This window comes from Podarcis pityusensis (genome assembly GCF_964106645.2).
Source record: "Podarcis pityusensis genome assembly, chromosome: 14".
Classification (NCBI taxonomy): Eukaryota; Metazoa; Chordata; class Lepidosauria; order Squamata; family Lacertidae; genus Podarcis; species Podarcis pityusensis.
Genome location: NC_138039.1, coordinates 20745919 through 20763938, shown reverse-complemented (window position 1 = coordinate 20763938; position 18020 = coordinate 20745919). Strand labels below are relative to the sequence as shown.

Sequence of the window (18020 nt, the reverse complement as noted above, 5' to 3'; positions counted from 1 at the left end):
TTGCCTGAGGAGACCACATTCCCTTGGCTAATAGCAAACCCTCCAAGTGTCTCTATTTTCCAGGACTGTCCCTGATTTACAGAAGCCGTCCCAGTTTCTGACTGGATCCCAGTATGTCCTACTTTTCCTTAAAGGTAAAGGGACCCCTGACCATTATGTCCAGTCGTGGCTGACTCTGGGGATGCAGCGCTCATCTCGCTTTATTGGCTGAGGGAGCCGGCATAAAGCTTCCGGGTCATGTGGCCAGCATGACTAAGCCGTTTCTGGTGAACCAGAGCAGCGCATGGAAAAGCCGTTTACCTTCCCACCAGAGCGGTACATATTTATCTACTTGCACTTTGATGTGCTTTCGAACTGCTAGGTGGGCAGGAACAGGGACCGAGCAACAGGAGCTCACCCTGTCGCGGGAATTCAAACTGCCGACCTTCCGATCGGCAAGTCCTAGGCTCTGTGGTTTAACCCACAGCGCCATCCGCGTCCCTTCTTAAACTACTAGTATTTTATAAATGAGGGCTTCCTTTTTTGCCTTGTAAGTTAGAGAGCAAGTTGTATAACTTCAGTCCCTATTTTCACTGGAGAAATGGAGGGTATGGAGTTATCCAACCCCCAAACTGTCTGAAGGCAATCTTGTATAGGAAAGTTGTGTGTGTGTGTGTGTACACACACACACATACACACGTTCAATGTTTTATTATGGTGTTTTTTTTAATATGTTGGAAGCTGCCTAGACTGGTCGGGGTAACCCAGTAAGATGTGTAGAGTTATAAATAGTAAAATTATCATTGTGGGATGGGACGTCCCTATTTTCATCAGAGAAATGTTGGATGGTATGTAACAGCCAGGTGATTGTAGATGTGGTGAAGGTGGCAAAGGCTTTTACAAAGTATGACCAGAGGCCTTGGCTGTGAAGGAGGTGGCAACGGCAGCTGGGGAAAGAAATTTTATGTAAGTGCATAGGAGACCTTAAGTAAATTAGGAACTGGAGATGGAATTCTCTGCACAATGCTGGAGATATTGCAGATTAAAACATCTACCACTGATCCTAACATTTCCACCAAGAAGAAAACTTTAATTAACTAGTCCCTGGGATTATTATTTATGATATTTTTGACATTTGTAAGCACACACACACTCCATTACCCCAAGATGGGGTGGGAGTGACAGAAAACAGGGAGTAGGCAGCCTTTCATTTACCATAACCATTTTAAAGGCTGTTTTGGCTGCCTTTTCCTGGGGAAGGGCCTTGGCTCAGTGGCAGAAGGGCATCTATTTTACATGCAAAAGGCTGTGGTGCTCCTCTTTAGGCAAGAAGGTCAAAGGGAAAAGAAAAGTGGATTCACACTTGTTCAAATCTAAAACTGGCAGTCTCTGTAATGATGCAGAACCTTCAAAAACAGCCACTCTGGACACAGGAGGACACCTGTGCCACCATGGACAGCTGAGGGTCCAAAATTACCAGCTCCATCAGGTACGCCGGCTGAGACCTACCTGTCTGCACACTGCCTCACCAGAGTGGTACATGCTCTGGTTATCTCCTGTTTTGACTACTACAATGGGGCTCCGTTTGAAGGTGACTCAAAAACCACAAATAATCCAGAATGCAGCTCCGAGGCAGGTGACTGGGGGTAGCAGCTAGGACCATATAACGCCTAAAAGATTGACATTGGCTCTCAGTGCGTTTCTGAGCACAATTCAAAGTGTTTGTGTTTACTTTTAAAGCCCTTAATGGCTTCAGCCCTGTATCCCTGAAGGAGCATCCCCACCCCCATTGTTCAGCCCAGACACTGAGGTCAATTTCTGAAGGCCCTCACTGCAAGAAGTGAATTTACAGGCAACCAGGCAGAGGGCCTTCTCAGTAGTGGTACCCACGCTGCTGTCAGATGTCGAATAAATATACAATTATACAACTTTCCATAGTGTCTGAAGGCAGCCATATATCAGGAAGTTTTTAATGTCTAATGTTTTGTTGTGTTTTTTAAATATACTGTTGGAAGCCATTCAGAGTGGCTATGGCAGCCTAGTCAGATGGGCAGGATACAAGTCATAAATTATTTATTTATTTATTTATTATCATTATCATTGTTATCATTATTATCATTATTATCATCATCAATGTGAGGTGGCGAAGGCAATTGCCTAATTATATATCTGCTTTGGGTCAGCATGGAATTATCTATGCTGGCGATCTGATCTTAGCTGGATCTGAGATGAATAAAACCTAGTGCCCAAACACCTTCATTTCTGAGTTTTTCAAACAACTCAAAATAAATGCCTGTAGCCAGCAAGTGGTATGCATTCATCAAACCACAGGAAGGGCTTTTTATTCAGAAATTCGCACTGGCCAGTACCCCACCTCTATCTTCAAGATAAAGAAGGCTAAGACCACACCCAGAGGTTTGACAGAAAAACACACACCACAACATATATTGGACAGGAAATTCTGCATTTGTGATTTTTGTCAAACCTATTTTACTTTCCCTCCTGCTTAATCCAAAACTAGAAGATACAGTGGAGGGAAATTAATCCACAATATAACAATATTTTGGAACAGAAGGCAACTTGTGTTGACCAGACCTTTCAATATAGCAAACCTAGCAGTTTTGTCTCCTGCATTGTGGAGAAGTTTAGGTTAAGCCCTGACATTTGAAATATGAACATGTGAATCAATAACAACCCTACACGTGACTTGAAGGGGAGAGTAAACCGACTTGTTACATTTCCTCCTGACTCTTATGGGGTCCTAATGAAGACAACCGATACAATCTGTGTAATTAATCTGTGTCAGCCGAAGGTATTCTCGTTCTCCCAAATAAATTGGTCATGATGATAAGAAGATAAATTGATTTCCTTACTCCTCCCAGTTTTCAAGGAAGCCCATCGGAGAGGATTATTGGTTTACCATTGCTCAAGCCGAACTTGAGGTTAACTAGTTGTTAAAAGATCATTTCAGGATAATAATAGAAATCTGCACATTCGCACAAATCAAAACATAGCAGATCTCTGAAAGTACATGGTAGTCAGGAAAACGCTTTCTTAATAAATATTTAACTACCCACCCACAGGCCTATCGACCATTCATATCTGATTGCCACCATGTGATTGTGTTATAACATTTTAGAATGGTTTACGGATCCTGCAAGGATCCTTTTAATACAGCTACCAATGATAACTATGGTTACTACTACCCATAGCACCATATGTATTAAAACTTATACCCCATCTTTTTTCACCAAGTGAACTCAGGGTAGCACACAAAACACAACTGAATCATATAAAAACCATCAAATCATGAGCAGCGTATCGTAAACCAACCATAAAGTCAACAAAAGGGGGCCATAAAGGAAACTCTATTAAAACTTCCTGTCAGGAAAACATTCAGCCAAATGCCTTCTTGGACATCCATGTTTTAACCATATGCTAAACGGAACAAAATGTTGTGTGGCCTGGTGGACCTGGTCTAGGGAAAGGATTCAACAAGATGGGAGCCACCACAGAGGGGACTCTGACTCTCATTGTTACCTTGCAAAATCAGTGAACCTGGAGCAAGCCCTCACTGTTGAAGGAGGGATATGAGGAAGAAAACCTAGATGTTTTTAGAATAGGATTAGACAAATTAATACAGGAGACGGCTCTTGATGGCTACTAACCATGATGGCTGTTGCTCTGCCTCCACAGTCAAGAGGCAGCAATGCTTCTGAATACTACCTACTGGAAACCTCAGGAGGGGAGAGTATTCTTGTGCTCGTGGGCTTCCCATGGGTATCTGTTTGGCCAGTGTGAGAACAGGACGCTGGACTAGATAGGTCATTGGCCTGATCTAGCAGTTTCTTCTTATGTTCTTAGGAGTTTGAACCACTGCAACATCCTTCTGTCCTCACTCCCCGCCCCCTTCTATACACACATTGCTATTTTCTTCATCAGCTTGCTCCTTCTATTGGGGAAATTCAGAGTAAGAAGCAGCTGCTTAAACTTTTCCTGCCAACCGTTTTCTCCACATTCTAAATCCCCAAGTCACCACCATCCTCATAGTATAAACAAGCATCTGAAACCACACATTAGATCTTCAGCCTAAACACCTGGTTGGCAGTAGGTCAGAGTGCAGGGGCATGATTGAGAGAATGGGGTCAGCATGTTGGGTCCAGTCTCCATCCCCACCAGGGATGGATCTACTATGAAACTAATGAAGCTTAAGCTTCTGGGTCCCTAAATCCTGGAGGGCCCCCAGAAGCGACTTTAGTCTGCATTGCTTAAAAAGAGGGGGTCTAGTAGAAACAATTGGAGACATATGACTCAAATTGATTGTTTTGTTGTTGTGTATATTTCCACAATCCCAAAGTTTGAGAGTCAGTAGCAAAGATATAAAGGTGTGGTGATCTGTCATGGAACAGCCCCACTGAAGAAGATAATAGTGTTTGCCCAGACCTTGCTTTTGGTTGTGAAAATAGTTCAAGCTTCAGGGCCCCCAAAATGTAGGTCTGCCACTGCTCCCCACCCCATGCAATTGTGATTGTCTGAGGGCTTTTGATGCTCCAAAAGGGCTCATCTTTTGGTTCAACGTAATAAAATAGGTTTGGCTGGAAGGACTGAGTAAACCAACTGCAAACTGTTTCATCTGTACCCCAATAAAACTACGTGGGAGTCATATTGGTTCAAAAAGGTAGCACAGGAAATGATATGTTAAATCCAGGTTTCTGGGAAGCCTCCCCTACAAGAGAAAGGAGGGAAGGTGCATAGAAAGACAGACAGACAATATTGCTAAGCACTAGGAAATAGCAACCTGAATTAATTTTTCACGGTTGTATGTTTAATGTTGTGGCAGTATATTATACATGCTTGAGAGTAGTCATGTTGGTGAGCAAATTTTTCTTTGCCTTTTAAGCACTTCAGAAATGTCTGGTTATGTAATAGCATGGTTTTTACACAATCATTAATATTTCAGGGGAGATATAAAGTGGGTCCTAAGAGTGCATCTTGCTCTGTCTGTTAAAAAGGAAAAGAAAGCACAAGAAAAATAAAGAAATAAAAGTGACAAGCAAAATAACTTTCATCTGTGAAATGTCATGCCGGAAGAAGGTCAAAAGTGAAAAGAGTCACACATTTATTCATTTATCTGTTTGACTAATTAAGTTATTGTCATTATTAAACAAAGAACCTCATCTTAGGTATGGTTACTCTGAACTTAGACCCAGTTGAGCCCAATGAGGTTTATGGCTATGTGTACAGAATTGCAACATTGGGCAGAAATTAGTGGCAACAACCACTAGCGGAGGAAGAGGAGTGCAGGGGGAGCGGACCACCCCGGGCAGTGCGATCCTCGCAGGGTGCCATCATGGCTGCCCACCCCCCTGCCCGTGCTGTGCACCACACCCCCACAGGCTGTGTGCCACGCCCCCAGGACTCGTACCCCGCCTCCAGGACCCATGCCAGCCCCGCCCACGCCTGCTCTCCGCTCCCTGGTGCCAGAGCATGAAGCTCTGCCACTGGGAACAACTCTCTCTCTCTCTCTCTCTCTCTCTCTCTCTCTCTCTTTCTCTCTCTCTCTGTGTTGTGTGTACAAACACACCCACCCATCCACCCAGTGTCAAGGAGCAGAGGGACAGAATCTGCTATGTCCAATAAAATGAAAGATGCCACCACATGCAAATAGGCACTTTTTGCTTTGGGTGATAACACAAGTATACAGTAAAACCCCAGGGTACAAGGGGGAATAAGGTCCCTAAATATTACAAAATACTATTTTGTGAGATTTTTGGCTTTTAAAATCATCATCACCACCACCACCACCACCACCACCAGGTATTGTCCATAAGCGAATGGGCAAGATGTAGATGCTTGCACTAATGTTTTAAACTTATCCTACAACTTCTGGACAGGATTTCACATTTAAAGTTCCCTATTACTTCGGTTAATTAATTATTTAGTCAAGCAGCTGAGTACAGATTCTTTGTCCTCTACTGCCATCTTCTGGATATTTAAGCACAATAAAAAGCACAAGGAATGACATTAATTGCTCAATTATAGCCTTTGCAAAGCCAGATAGTTAGGTTGCAATCCTATCCACACTTACCTGGGAGTAAATCCAGCTGACCTCAACAAGCCTTACTTCCAAATAAAAAATTATACTGTCAACCATTATATAATTAATATGAATTATGGAATCATTAAAATAATCGCAAGTTGAAAGAGTTTCTAAATAAAAGAAGACAAGTCTAAAATAATTTAAAAATGTTCAACTTACCATATCTAGATTCTAAAAACAAAACAAAACACCATTTAAATTTGAAATACAAACACAGCCTTGCAGTGCAAATTTAAATAAGATAAATGCATGATCAACACACACAATTTAAATTTCACACAAAGCTAACTCCATCCATTCTCTAGCAATCCCTCTGAAGGGGGATGAATGACCAAGTGGCATAATCAATAAATCAGCCTTTAACAGGTCATATTCAGATACAGGCTCTGTCAACCGGGGGGGGGGGGAGGGAGGGGGGAATCAAGGGACAATAAAGGGGGGTCTTTGATCTTCCTACATTTGTAAAAAGCACTGTCTCTAATACTGGCATGAATTATTACTACTATTACTATTCCACCTTTCCTCCCAAAATGGAACTCACAGAAGCTCACAAAAATTAAAACAAACACAGATTAAAAAAAAATAAATCTAAAAACATTTAAAAAATAAGCGTTAACAAGTCACTAAACTGTAACGGAATTAAAACAATGCAAAAACAAATTAAAACACAGATAGTCAAAACAGCACAGCACCACTAAAATCCCTTTCCTTAAAAGCTGCCGATTCCCCAAAGCCTGCAGGAACAAAAAACACCACAAAAACCACCACCTGCAGATTGAAGGACAACAAAGAGGGATCCAATCTCATGCATGTTTATCATGAAGTAATTCCAACTGACTGCAGTAGGGGTTACCTTCACGCCAGTGTGTATAGGATTGCAGCCTCAAAGGGGTGTTGTTCATTTAAAGTTTAAAAATGAAATTGGGGAATATACACTGCTTACTTCACAGTAATATCTCTCTATGAAGTAAGATAACTGGAGATGCCAAGCACTGAACTCAAGACCTGCTGCATGTAGAGCAGATACCCCATCACTGAGCTACAAATCTTCACCTCAGAGAAAGCAGACAGGTTGACTCTTGGGCCTTGAGGACTCGAGTCTTCATCATCCCTGGCTATAGGCTGTGACTCCAGAGATCTTCACTGGTTGCCTATTTGCTGCCAGGCCAGGTTCAAGGTGTTACTATGGGTATATAAGGGACGCAGGTGGCGCTGTGGGTTAAACCACAGAGCCTAGGGCTTGCCGATCAGAAGGTCGGCATTTTGAATCCCCGCAATGGGGTGGGCTACCGTTGCTCAGTCCCTGCTCCTGCAGTTCGAAAGCACATCAAAAGTGCAAGTAGATAAATAGGTACCACTCCAGCGGGAAGGTAAACGGTGTTTCCATGCGCTCCTCTGGTTCACCAGAAGCGGCTTAGTCATGCTGGCCACATGACCTGGAAGCTGTACGCCAGATCCCTCAGCGAATAAAGTGAGATGAGCGCCGCAACCCCAGAGTCGTCCGCGGATGGACCTAATGGTCAGGGGTCCCTTTACCTTTACTTATGGATATATAAAGCCCTTAACAACTTGCAACCCCCAATTTACCTATGAGATCCCTTTATCCCACCTGCGCCCCCTCAACCACTTTGATGGGCAGAATGGGCACTACTACAGGTAGTAATAATAAAACCCATTCCACGTTTGTAAGAAATCGGTTGTTTTGTGTGGCGGCGACTATACTTTGGAACTCCCTGCCTATTGAGAACAAGCAGGTACCTTCACTGTACTCTTCCTGGTGCCTGCCAAAAAACATCCTTGTTTAGACAAGCCTATCCAGATGCTTAGAAAGTTGAGGTTATTTTTATCTGTTTTCGTATTTTAACTTCTGAACGTTTTAATGTAGGGTGGTAATTTCGTTCTGGATTCTCTTGTTTCATCTTTTCATCAACTACTTTGAGGTGTGTGGGTTTTTTAAAAAAAATACATTTTATGAAATAAAAATAAATAAATAAATCCAAGACTACTCCCCCCTTAGTTTTTTTTTTTTTTAATTATTATTATTATTATTATTATTATTACTACTACTACTACTACTACTACTACTACAGGAACAAGCTCTTAAAAGTGTTTACTTTTCTATCTCACACCTTCTGGACTGCTGTCTTTGGCTCATGAAGATCTAACATTCCCCTGAAAACGTTTGGCTTACCAAAGAGTAATTTCAGCTTAAAAAAAAAAAAAGTTGCTTGTTCAAAGGGCACCTTGGAAATTTTTAAATGTAAAAAGGTTTCCTCTGATGCAAAGAACACATGAGATCGTATTGGTTTCTAGCCATATTCATTAGACGAGAGAAAGAAAGTAAACCTGAAAAGAAAAGGCTTTTGAAAGTGGAGGGAGGGAGAGGGGGACTCTTTTCTGTTGTTATTTTTTTTTTAAAGTTTCTAAAGTTAATTATTTTCCCAAATTACTGAGGCCGGGAATCACTGTGTAGTGTGGCAAAATAATCTCTTCTATTTAGTATAGAAGCACCTGTCAACATAGGAACTTCCTTCCACTTTTTTAAAAAATACAAACCTTGACAAATTTCCTCCTTAACCACCCTTGCATCCCAGCTCCAAAATTTACACAACTTATCATTGCTCTTGAAGATAAGCTAACTGACCCCAACACCCTTGCAAAAAGAAAGTAAAAGCCCACCACAATTCAAATAACTTAGAATAAAGTAATACAACTTTTATGCAGTTGGAACTCATTCTATAATCAAAGATATGCTTTTAATGAGATTGTGTCTTTGATGGAAACTAAGGCTGTAATGAACAGATGGGTCATTACTCTGCTTGCAGGCATGCTACTTAATTTTTATTTAATTTCAGTACCCTGATGTTTTTGATAAAGTGCCCATAATTTAGGTTACTCCCCCCCCCCAACACACACTTCATCTTTTGATGTAGGTACATTTTCTACTTCATTCATATATAATAAACTGTGAACTACATTTACTAGCATTTTGCGAAATGATGTGTGAAAATACACACACATTTTACAAACACACACACACACACACACACACACTTATAGAGGCATCAAACAGCACTTCATGCAAGCTTGCTCTAGATCCTTTTTTTAAGGATTTGGATAATCACTAAAACAATATCTATGTTGCTGTGATTAACGAAACACAGTTTGTTTGTTTTTAATGTGGTGAAATATTTCAGCTTTCCTTTTCATCAGCTGCTCTTATGCTGTTTCCAAGCTGGAAGTCATAGAGCTTTGAGCATGGAATGCTCTGAAAGGCTTAATTCACTGAAAACTAAGCTAAGCAATGTTGGTGCTCTCTTCCAGATCAGCCCAGGCTTTGTTAACATGTCCAGCATGTGCTCCCAGAAGTTCTCTCAACAAACGTTTCAGATGCCAATTAAGAAAGTTGTGACCTTTAACTACAACACCGTCCTCTTTTCTTCATCCCGGAGTGTAATGCATTTCCAGAGCATTTGTTGCAGTTATTTTATCTATCCTGGCAACTGTCTGAAATCCCCTGGAAAACTGCTAGCAGCTAATGTCGACCAACCTTTCCAATGCTTGCTGCCCTCAAACTACAGTGGTGCCCTGCAAGACAAATGCCTCGCAAGACGGAAAACCCGCTAGACGAAAGGGTTTTCCGTTTTGGAGGTGCTTCGCAAAACGAATTTCCTATGGGCTTGCTTCGCAAGACGAAAATGTCTTGCGAGTTCCTGCGGGCTTTTTTTCCTCCCCCCCCCCTTTTTCCCAAGCCGCTAAGCCGCTTAACAGCTGATCGCTAAGCCGCTTATCAGCTGATCCGCTAAGCCGCTTAACAGCTGATCCGTTAAGCCACTAAGCCGCTTATCAGCTGATCCGCTAAGCCGTTTAAAAGCTGATCCCTTAAGCCACTAAGCTGCTTATCAGCTGATCCGCTAAGCCCGCTAAGCCGCTAATAGCGCTAATCCGCTAAACCGCTAATGGGCTTGCTTCGCAAGACGAAAAAACCGCAAGACGAAGAGACTCGCGGAACGGATTCTTTTCGTCTTGCGAGGCACCACTGTATTTCAGACTACAATTCCCATGAGACCCAGACAGTACCACTCACTGTATGATACCGAGGCTGATGGGAGTTGTAGTCAAAAACAGCTGGAGGACATCAGGTAGGAAGGGCTAGTATACACAGTCATGTGCTAGATAGACCAAATTCTTCAAGTAGACTGAAACATGTCATGGATAGTGGTAGTGACACTGACTTCTCTATGATATCTAGCCATGGTGGCTATCTTCTGCCTACGCAGAGACAGTATCCCTCTGAATACTAGTGGGGAGAATGTGGTCCTGCTCAGGTCCTGCTTGTGGAATCTCCCATAGCAATCTGGTTGCCCATTGTAAGAACAGGATACTGGAATAGGTGGGCTTTCGGCTAGACTCAGAAGACAGGTTCTTCTTACACTCAGCTGGATTTGAATCTGGAGGTTCAAAAGTTCATCACATAGATTCTTATGTTCATCTGTTCTTCTGAAATGTTGCCTGTGAACATTGTCTGTTAGAAGGTAACATTACTAATTCCTGCCTTTTCCCCACTTCCTACTATGGCAACACAACACAAGAAGGAAGACTTAGATAGACAATGGAAATGCACAGTGATTAGCCCTTGTTTCCAAGTGCTCAGTCAACCGAGCATTCAAGCCGCAACCTAATGCTTGTTTATAAGGGAGTTAAGACCTGCCTCCTGCTGCCCATTCTTGGCATAATAACAGAAGGGAAAAGATGTCTTGGAGTGTGTGCAGAGTGCCTTTCATTTCCATTCCCCCGCTAAGTCACTGCCAGCTGAGGCTGTTAAGGATTCCTGTTTCAGTTTTATTTTGTTGGGTGCCACCTTACAAAAACAACACTGAGCAGGGCCATGAATGACTTGTAATTTTAAAAAAGTCTTTTCAAAGCTATACTGCTTAAATTTTAATCCTAAAAAAATGATAGGCAAAACCACTAAATAACACAACACCACAAGTTTTTTACCACATACAAGGGAATCCCCACTAGCAGGCAATTGTCATGCATGTTCCTGCTTACACGCATGCTGAAAATGGCACCAAAAATGGTGGAACCGGGGGATCCCCACTTTTGCATATTCCAGTGATGTGTACGGTGGCCTGGAATGGAACTCCTACGTAAGTGAGGATTCCCCTATATCCCACAGGGGACCCACAGAAATAATGTGTTTGGTCAAGGGAGCCATGGACTCAAAAAGGTTGAAAGCCTCTGGCCTAGTAAGCTGTCAGTCATCAAAAATAGCCTGTGTTCACAAAACTCACTCCAACTATCAAGATTCAAATGTCAGCATTCACCAAATTCTAGGGAAACTATTGGAATATGCATTACATGTACACAGCCTCAACGGAAAAACAGTCTCTCTCTTATATAGAGAAGCCTAGGAAGCTGCCTTGTACTGTGTCAGACCACTGATCCACCTAGTTCAGCACTGTCTACACTGACTATCTTAAAGCTTTTCAGGCTTTAAGATAGGAGGCTTTCCCCAGCCCTAACTGGTGATGCCAAGGAATGAACCTGGGATCTATTTCATGCAAGGCAGCTGCTCTGTGACTGAGCTGTGGCCCTTCCACAGGACATGGGGTACGTATGTACAACTGGAAGCTTTTTATAATGAGTTAGACCCTTAGTCCATCTAGCTCGGTATTGTCCAAGGTTTCAGGCAGTAGCCTTTTCCCCAGTCCTGCCTGGAGATATCATTGGAGACTGAACCTGAGACCTTCTGCATGCAAAACAGACGTTCCACGACTGTGCTGTTTATGACCCTCCCCCACCTCCCTCTCCCCACATACACTTATGCCAGCCTCCTGCTAAACCACTGTCATGAAACCACAGATTCCCCCACCCCAATCTATTCTTACAATATTGAATCAAGGCTCAATATTTCAGAACTCAAGCAGCTGAGATAAATGGCACAATCACAGGGTCTTCTGACCTTGATCAACAAGAAGAACATTCCAGTGAAACTGAGCAAAAACTGCTGAGATAACATAAATCATATCTGCACAGCACATGCCTTATATATAAAAGCATGAAGACTTCCTATCGCCCATCAATCTGGAAGACAATAAAATGGGCTAGCTATGCTCCCACCCCTAAGAGAGAGGAAGACAAAGAAAGGGGGAAGTCAAGTGCCCCCCCCTTGAGTGCATTCATGCAGTTTATTACATATGCAGATAAAACTTTGTCAGGAAGCTTAAAATCATTCCTAGTTCTTAGATAGTTACAGCATCACATTTCACTGTAAAAAAACAACCTGATTCTTAGTCATTCACATCTATTATAGATTAATAGATCAGATATACAAGCTTTTGCAGAGATGTAGGAATGCTTCCTAAGTTATCTTCATTAGAATATATCCATGATTTATTTATTTTTTAGTTCTGATCACCTAGTCTTTTTGACTGATATATTAAGAATTTAACATTGATTCGTTTTTGTTTTTGTTTTTTTGTTCTAAATTTCAAATTTCAATTTCAAAACAGTGCACAATTTTGCCACAGTTCTCCACAACTTCCCAGCCCAGCCATACTTCCAAGAACACCCATGAGAAATCACACATTTCCCAAAGAAGCCTGAAAAATGCAGTGAGGTTGGGAATCAAGGGAAAAGGGTGGGTAGTGAAGGAGAAACTTGTGGCTATAACATCCCTGTACTTATTTCAGTGCATAAAGAAGGGTGGAATTTGATGGTTCAATGGTAGACTAACTTCTGCTGTCTATGCTCTGGTAACCTCTAGGCTGGATTACTGCAGCACATTATACGTAGGGCTGCCTCTGAAGCTGGTGCAGAATGTGGTGGCTAGGTTACTCAGTGGGGCAAGATGGTTTGAGCATATTACAGCAATCCTGGCCCAATTGCACTGGTTGCCAATTAGCTTCCATGTACAATTCAAAGTGCCGGCTCAGGACCACAATATCTCTAAGACTGCCTCTCCCAATATAAACCAACTCAGACTCTGCATTTATCATCTGAGGCCCTTCTTCCATGTGCCTCCTCCATGTGAGATCTGGAGGGTGGCAACAAAAGAACTGTAGTGGCTCTCCATTGGTGGAAATCTCTCCCCAGCGAGGCTCACCTGGAACATTCATTATACACCTTTAGGTGCCAGGCAAAAACACTCTTGTTCAACCTTTGTCTGGTTAATATTCTACATTCTTTTAAATGTGTTTGTGGGAAAGGGGGTTATTGTTTTATTGGTTTTGTTTTAACTATTTGTGTTTTTACGTTGTATCTTGTGAACCACCCTGAGATCTTGTGACAAAGGGTGGTATATAAATCTAATCATCAACATTATCGCCATCATCACAACCTGCTTCTCCTGACTGAGAAAGACATCTTCATCCCAACTCTCTTCAGGATTTTCCTCATTATTCAAATTGTTCCTACCCATCACTCATTAGTTAGTTTCCCCAATAATATCCTCAGCTCCTTGAACATTGATGGTGCTTGTCTGAACGGGAGACAAAGGTGTGCATTTCTGAGTGTGTAGAAGCTAGTCTATTGTACATTGGCAAAAAAAATAAACAAATAAGCACATTTGTTGCTCCACCCACTTTAGTCCTTGGTCCCACCCACCACCGACAAGTGCCTCTCAGAAGTTTGTGGCCCTCAGACTCCCCAACCCATTATGAAACCTGATGATGGATCTACAAAGTAATCTGGCGCTGCTAGGAAGGCATTTCATTCTCATAAACCCCATCCACTAGCATCTGAGTTAGTAGAAGGCCTAGAAAAATTGTGTGGAAGTCATTTCCTCAAAGCCTATGTTTGAGATTTTTTTTGTGGGGGATAGAAGCTGGACCCAGGTGCTGTGTCTATGTGTCACTCGATACCTGTCATTTGCAAGGCTGCATGCCCTTGGTCACCCCATTCTGTCCTTTGTGTGCTTTCGTTTGTCCATTGGTATCTTGGCTTTTATAGAGATGGCATTTGTCTCTTCTTTTGCAGGTGTTTTTAATTAATCTCTGGAAAGTGCTGCAAGACCTTTTCACAGAAGATGTTATTAAAAAAATCCTTATCCGTAGGCAAAGGAGCCACAAGTTTAACGGCGCACATTGTATCCCCAAGAAGATCATGCAGAGTTATAAAACATTACAGAACAAAAGAGGGGGGGGGGGCGATTCTCCAACTTTGCTGACCTATCACATTATCAGCTCCAGCGCAAAGCATAAAGCCTTTTGATCTTGCAGGCCCCAAGGTGGCTCTCGCATGTAAAAAGTGGTGATTTTATCTGTCAAGATGCACCTCAAAAGGATTCCCTTGGCAAACCAACCCTCCCCCTGTTCTGGAGAAACAGGCAAATGGAGTGTGGTGCTGCGAATGACCTTGAACTACAAAGCTAATGCCACTCGGCTGCTCGTTAGCGGTCAGCCGCGTGGTTGCCTCCAGGGAACGCTGCCGAGAATGTCAATGCAGATGCCAGCGAGGTTGACTTGACAAAGGAGAAGTGGGCCTAATCAAAGGGCAGGGAAGCAAAGCAATCCTCAGACGAGGGATGGGGGAGGAATTTGGAGGGTTCGATTTTCAAAGCATGATCTCCACATCCTGGATGAATGTGCAGATTGGACGTGGGTCTCCTTCACAGTCCTAATTTGCCCTAGATTCTACAATGAGGTGATCTAGGAGCTTGTATCTTTTAAAAACTTTTAAAAACATGTACTAATCACATTGAGCAGCTAACATGTGCACTCACATTGAAAATGTGGCTGCATTTACCCAGAGAAAAGGAATGATATTATAAGGATGTGTTGTCATTCTCAGGGAGATTGTAGGAATGGGGTGGGGGGTGGGGAGCCAGGAACTGTAGTTTGCTAAAGGTTGCTGAGATTTGTTAGGAGACCCCTCTGTTTCCCCCACCCAGAGCTACAATTCCCAGAGCGGTTTAACAATCAATCTCTCTTCCCAGGGAACTCTGGGAATTGCAGCTCTGGGAGGTGACTAGAGGTCTACATCTCTCCCACTGAAATTAAGCGGATTTAAGAAGTGCTGAGTCCCAACTGGATTATGCCCCATGATTTTGAGGCCTTTAATCTGTGTGAACTCTGGGGCACCTTTGCTCCCATAAAGCACAACAAAACCTAATCGAAATTTCAATCAAGCATACAGCTGAAAGTATCAAAAGCAATTTCAGAAACAATTTTGGAAAAGAGTCAGTAGAATACTTTGGCACACTGTGAACCCTCTAAACGTAAACCGAGCCTGTTTGTGTGCGTGCGCCAGTGCCGTAATATAAGGCTGCTTATTTAACTTGTCACCCCTAGAATCTTATGTCACTTTAGCTGCAAAAGTACCCCCTTGTCCACAAGCTCCATTGCTTGTTTATCACACATATGGCTGGGCTTTAGAATGGCAGGTGACAGTTCCACAAGAAATAAATTGTGCCTATTGAATCCAGCTCAGAAAACCATTTTGGTGGTTTTCATTTGAAAGCAATCTCCTTCTGCTTACTAATGTTCCTCAACTCTCTTCATATTTTCAGCAAAAAAACCTCCCCCCCAAAAACTGAATTATCTTACCTTACTCCGTTGACTTGAGAGAAAGAGGGGTAGTGAGTTTGAGATACCATCAAATACATTCTTGTTAGGAAGGGCAGAGAGTTTCTACACATGTTGGAAAAGGTTTGTGAGAGGCAGTCTGCAGAATAATCATATCCTCTTCTGCTCCCCTGCCCCGCATCACCCCAAAAGAATTGGATGTGGTATTTTTAAAAGCCTAATTGTTTTCAAATATGACTACATTCTCCACAGCAGGTTTTTCTTCTTTTAGTGCTGCAAAACCCTGGGGGGGGGGGGGGAGACTCTGGTTGAAGACCAAAGTTATTAGCATTGAAAATAAGGCCACTTTTTCCTCACACAAACACACACAACTTTCTGGGTCCAATTGTAGTGTTTGCTATTGGTATTTTCAACCTGGGGTGAATCTGCACTCATGGGTTTTAACATTAAGGAATGGGTTTTGATAACCATATGGACACATAATGTTCTGCTTTTAACATTTATAGTGTGTTATTAGAATGTGACACCAGAGGGAGCTGCAGAGCAAACAGAAACCAGCCATAGGGAAACAGTGTTTTGACAGAGAAAACAGAGGTAAGAAGCACTTTATTTTATAAGTATGTCCTATGACATTTTAGAACAATGTATCTAATATTGTTCTAACAACCTTAAACAAGTCTCAGTGTAGATCTAGCCCTGGACTCTCAGATGAAGGCCAATTTTAGTTAAATTCAGACATCTGCACTCTATCTGCATGCATTATCTTCAGTTACCACAACTGAGTAACTGCTAAATGATTGGGGGGGGGGGACATGTAGCTCTTCATTTTCTCTAAAGCTGCCTGTAGAGCCTCACATTTATGATCAATGAGAAAACCAGAGGGATAGGGTACCCTCTCTGGTCCACTCCCAGACTCTGCCTCCCACTCCCACTGGAAACCAGCCAGTTCATCTCAAATTGAGGCCTTAACCCACAGGGCATCGTCTGGTTGACATTCTTTCTGCTCTGAAAATGAGAAAGACTTTCCCCTTTTAACTCCCATACACCCATCCCACCTCAAAGAGTCACTGAACACCAAGCAGGGATGCGGGGCTTTTTAAATTGCTCAAAATATATTGCTGTTATGGGGACTTGATTGACAAAGTTAGGAAATCATTAAAACAGAAAGTGCTTTCTTCATATCCTTTCCTTACGGTGCCACTCAAAACCTTATTCTTTCTGCTACAAACGTTTCAGATGAGCAATATGAGTTTGAAGCGTGCCAAGGTGGTATCGCATTCAAATCCATTGGATATATTTTAGATGTTCAGCAGCTTCGAATACTACTACGTATAAGCCCAACTGTTATGCAAAGCAAGAAACACCCTGAAGCAATTTAAATATTGGAACAACAACATACATACGTGTGTGTGTGTGTGTGTGTGTGTAAAAATTAAAGTTTAGGTGGTGATGCATGGAAGCTACTTTTAGTGACAACAGTTTCGCTACTTTCAAAGCACAAATTTGAAACTCAAGGATCAGTCGCGGAAATCAAATAATGTTTTAGAAATGTTTTTTCATAAATATTTAAACATATGCCTATTGTAACATACTGGTGCAGTTCGTGATTTGTGTTTACTGCATCACTTCCTTGGACAGCAGCGCAGGAACAGGGAGTTGGGGAAGACTACCCCTGATGCCTGCTCTAGTTTCACCATTACTATTTTTCTGGGGTTCCTTCCAACTCTACAATTATACCAGTCTATGCTTCCCTTCCCACCACCACTCCAGTAGCCAGCATTCAGAATCAGAACTGAAGAGCTCCATTTAAATTCTTCAGAATACCTTGCGGTGTTGTTACATCAAGGTTACTGCAGGTCACTGCTGGAAATATTAATGCTGTCACCCTCCACTTATCCATTCGGAGTAATGCTGCTGTTTTCATAATTACCACTAGTGCCCACCAAGTAAGACCCACCAGAGGCCAATTGGTTGATGATACCTTCAGATGTGGAGCTAGGGCAGCTCAAATGTAGTGGTCCAGGGTTTCTAACCAAGGTTAGCAGATAGGAGGGACCCACAGGTGAGCACACTCACTCTTTTTCACTCCTGTGGCACACTCACCCTGTTTCCCTTCACACCATCTCTCCACCTCCCTTTCATTTTTCAGATTTCACCTCGGCAGCACTGTACCCCCACCCACCCCATTCAAGCCCTGCTGGAGTTCACAAGCAAAGTCAGAAGCAGGTTTAAAACCAATCATGGTTAACATTATCATCAATGTGTATGCAACACTGCACTATAGTTAGCTCTGAAAATGGAAGAGAGCAGGGAAATCCACATGTGGAAAGGGTAATAGGAAGAAGGGAAGATCTGAGAGACTGCTACTCATCTCCTAACCATGGTAAAAAGATTGTGAGCATTATGTTTGC

General features: G+C 42.4%; 1 protein-coding gene across 31 annotated transcripts in view; it reads right to left on the bottom strand.

Moving 5' to 3' along the window:
• RBFOX1 (RNA binding fox-1 homolog 1) overlaps nucleotides 1-18020 on the bottom strand; it is a 1496801-nt gene that overhangs the window by 702897 nt on the left and 775884 nt on the right. The gene's annotated exons all lie outside the window — the stretch shown is intronic.